This window comes from Ochotona princeps, chromosome 6 (genome assembly GCF_030435755.1).
Source record: "Ochotona princeps isolate mOchPri1 chromosome 6, mOchPri1.hap1, whole genome shotgun sequence".
Taxonomy (NCBI): domain Eukaryota; kingdom Metazoa; phylum Chordata; class Mammalia; order Lagomorpha; family Ochotonidae; genus Ochotona; species Ochotona princeps.
Genome location: NC_080837.1, coordinates 73,497,658 through 73,501,768, shown reverse-complemented (window position 1 = coordinate 73,501,768; position 4,111 = coordinate 73,497,658). Strand labels below are relative to the sequence as shown.

The window sequence follows — 4,111 nt, the reverse complement described above, 5'->3', positions numbered from 1 at the left end:
TTCTTCCCCATGTTTAATAACAGGACTGCTAGAGGAAACACCCAGATTGTAGGAGTTGGGGGCCGTTTGGAACACAATATTCCCTACTGTGGTCGTGGTGGTAGAGTCAAAGAAACAGTATGCATGCCTAAGTGGACTTTCTTATCCTGTGGCCTTTCAAAATAAAGCTAGTTAGAACTTTCAATTTCCCCCTTCATTTTTTTATTGGAAAGTCAGATATACAGAGAGGAGGAGAGACAGAGAACAAGATCTTCATTACGTTGATTCACCCCCCAAGCGGCTGCAATGGCTGGAGCTGCGCTGATCCGAAGCCAGGATCCTGGAGCTTCTTCTGGGTCTCCCATGTGGTTGCAGGGTCCCTAGGCTTTGGGCTGTCCTGTACTACTTTTCCAGGCCACAAGAGGGAGCTGGATGGAGAGTGGGACCACTGGGATTAGAACCAGCGCCCATATGGGATCCCAGTGCATGCAAGAGGAGGACTTTAGGCTACCATGCTGTATTATATACAAAAGTCATGCATTTTGTATAGACAGTTTTAAGAACATAGCAATATTTTTCAACCTCTGTCATTCCTTCTTCTTTGCTTATTTTACTGTTAATTTTTTGCAATGTTTAACCCTCCGCAACAAAGAATTCCACAGGTAGAAAACAGGAAGCCCACTGTCTATATACTCAGGAATACAGACAAGGAGTATGAATAATAATTAGATCTCAAGATGTTAATTTCACTCATATACATTACATCAGCTGTATAGTGATTATATCTGTATTTTAAAGGTTTATTTATTTATTCAAAAGGTAGAGTTACAGAGAGAGAGACATACACACAGAGTGTGTTTGTTGGTTCATTTTCCAAATGAATGTAATGTTGAGGGCTTGGCCTGGCTGAAGCCTGGAGTTTCTTTGGGTTTCCCATGCAGGCACAGAGCCACAAGCTCTTGAGCCATGTTTTTCTGCTTTCCCAGGTGCATTTGCAGGGAGCTGGATAAGAAGCGAGGCATCCTGGACTTGAAAGAGTGTCCATTTGGGTTGCCAACATTGCAACAGGTGGATTAACGTGCTGTGCCACAGCACTGGCCTCTACAAAAAGTGATCTTTTGAAAATATTAACTGGACCATGCCATTGCTTCACAAATTTACACGCCATGCTCATGAAGGGGCCATGCTAATCTTCTCTGTATTGTTTCAATTTTGGTATATTTGCTATGAAATTGAGCACCTGATCATGCTATTCCTGAGATTAAAGTCTTCAGCTGAGTCCTGTGTCACCGTGGAAAACCATAAAACCCAAAGTCAACCTCTAAGGTCCCGGATGGTGTGGTTCTTCAGCTGGTACTCCTCACACTCTCAATAGGCTCTCTGGTTAGGCTAGTCCATGCCTGAGGCTCTTCTGCTTCTACAGGATGATGGGCAAACTCTCTCTTCTTCCTGGCGCACTGGCACTTGAATGGCTCCTTGGCATCGCTCAGATCTCATGTTATAAACCACCTTTTCAGGGAGGTCTTTCCATCTCTGTGTGGCTATCATTCATGCTGCTTCCCCTTTGTAGCAGTTGCTACAAGTTGTAGTGGTCTGTGTGCTCATTTTGGTAACCGTGTAATGTCTTTCTTGCCTCTAAAATCCTAACTCCTCAAGGGTAGCCATGGATCTACCTGGATGAACACAATGCATTTGTAATTCCCTAAGATCCTATTGGATGAGTGATTAGACATTGCTAAAATTTCATGTAGACTTTTTTATTCAGGGACATTTTTTATTTGAAATATTTTTAAACTTACAGAAAAGTTTCAAAGACAACATGGAGACTTCCTGTGTATTCCTCACTCAACATCTCTCAATCCCCATTTTTTTTAAACATGTTGCATACCATAGTACATGGGTCAAAACTTTTGTATGGTGTTATTAATTAAACTCCAAATTTTTGCTTTCATCATGTTTTCCATTAAGGTTTCTTTTCCCTTCCAAAACTTCGTCTTGGTACCCCATTATGTTTATTTTTTATATTACTCAAGCAGACTTAATGCATTAACTGGAAAACATATTTTTAGTTTGATAGGAACTTCCTGGAAGATACTTTAGGGCCTGGATGAGGCCCTAAAGATGATAACCACATCTAAGGGCTATCAAGGGGACATTACTTTTAGGAGTGACCTATAACTTGAGAGGGTAGTTACATATCATCTTGGAGACAGTTTTTATAACAAAGAATGATAAACATTTATTCTGTTTGTCAATTTGCAGAACATAAATTTTCAAAAAAAAAATAGATCTATGAACTAGTCCTACCTTTGCTCCAATGCACATCCATCCTCCAAATTTTCATGTAGCTTATCATACCAGATTTTTGGAAGAACAACTTACAAAAATGATATTTCTACTTAATGTTATGTTTTTTATTTTGTGATAATAGGCACACAATTTAATGGTAACATCTAGAAAGGCAATAATAATTCAAATGAACTTTAGTTTTACTTAAAAGTAAATATTAGAAGTCTCTTGTGGCTTGGAGGGACATAAAGCCAAAAATGTACAGTGGGCTTAATTGTGGCCTTGAGCAGCTCAGTTCTGCTGTCCGCCTGATGTTAATATATGGAGAACCTTAACAACCTTCTGAAACCTCTGACTCACAGAGGTATAAATTAGCAAATGAAATTAGGAACCACACAGCTTATTTTTGCAAGAACAAGGTAGACTTGTATCAAGAAACACCAGATTTCTTGAAGGCTCTTAAAGTTTAATTAATATCACATCATTTTATTTGTGCTTTTCAGCGAGATCATCTGGATGAAAGATATGTGCCACCCTTACTGTGTTCTTCTTTAAAGAAAAGAATGATGAATCCGTGTTTCCATTTTAAGGTCATCCGAGCTGAATTGGCCTTCATATACATCCTGTACTATGGCTGGCCACCCTCGGATAGTCAGCAGAAACATCCAATGATTCCTGCTGGATCCTTGTTTTCCCAAGGAGTTGCATTTCCAACTTGCTGTTTTCAGCTTCCTCATAGTGATGGCTGTCAAACTTTGAATAGCAAATGTATCATATATAGAGAGTGGGCAAAACCATGAATGGATTCTCCTTGCTGAACCATTCTCTTAAAGGTAATTGAGAAGTCTTCTCAAATGCCATGTGGAGATTGCAGATCACGTTTCCTGAAAATACAGACGGCCTTATAGTCTGTTCATTTTTCTTAAAAAAACCCACACAACAACAAATAAAACCTCTTGAGAAGGTGATAATTTGAACACTGCCTCTGATGGAGTTGATTTTCAAGGCACTAGAAAAGTTTCCCACAGGATCAGTTCATTGACAGAATTTCAGATGCCACTTAACACTCTTGTTTTAGGCAGCAATATACATTGATGTGCAAAACTACTTTCCTCACCAAATCAACACAACCTACTTTTCTCCTTAATTACGGTTTTGCTTGGCATTGCAACTTTTCATATTTTCTAAAAGGCGTAAAAGACATACTTTCTCCCTCAATGACATTCATATACACACACAAATATCAGGGGTTGAAAGCATTGTGAGTGTTGTTAGCTGATGGGAAATAGCACAGCATTTGATATGTCCAAAAGTATGGAAAACAGTTAGAATTTGACCAGTTTTGGGGGGAGAATTTTATTGGATAAAGGAAAGCTAGTATTTGATAGCTGAGTACAAGAAGTCATTTACGTAACAGAGTGCTTTTGATTGCAAGTTAGAAAAACAGAAACACTCAGTGAATAACACATATTTCAAAAAGTTTGTGGAAAATAGTGCTAGGAGATAAGTTTATTTTGGAGCACAGAATTCAAAATTGGCGGGATAAGGAGTCTTCAGAAAGTTCTTGGGTGATGTATAGCAAGGAAAAAACCCATTTTATACCAAAACAAACATATTTTAATGTCATTTCTCCACAAACCTTTTAATGTATCTTCCTATTTGCTCAAGTAGTAAGACAATTTATTCTTTTCCATAATACTAGGCTGAAAGGTAGAACTTTGTTTTCTGTTTCTTTGTGATTAGTGCCTCTTGTTTCAGAAACAGCATGTTCTTATCATTTGGTAGGCTTAATAGCTTTCCTCATCTCCTTGAGGGTATTAACATTTTTTAAATGTTTTATTCT

The 4,111-nt window shown here is 38.4% G+C and overlaps 1 pseudogene; it reads right to left on the bottom strand.

Moving 5' to 3' along the window:
* Positions 1 to 1,099: 1,099 nt before the first annotated feature.
* On the bottom strand, positions 1,100 to 1,219 carry LOC118759299 (U6 spliceosomal RNA; annotated as a pseudogene).
* Between the last annotated feature and the right edge of the window lie 2,892 nt (positions 1,220 to 4,111).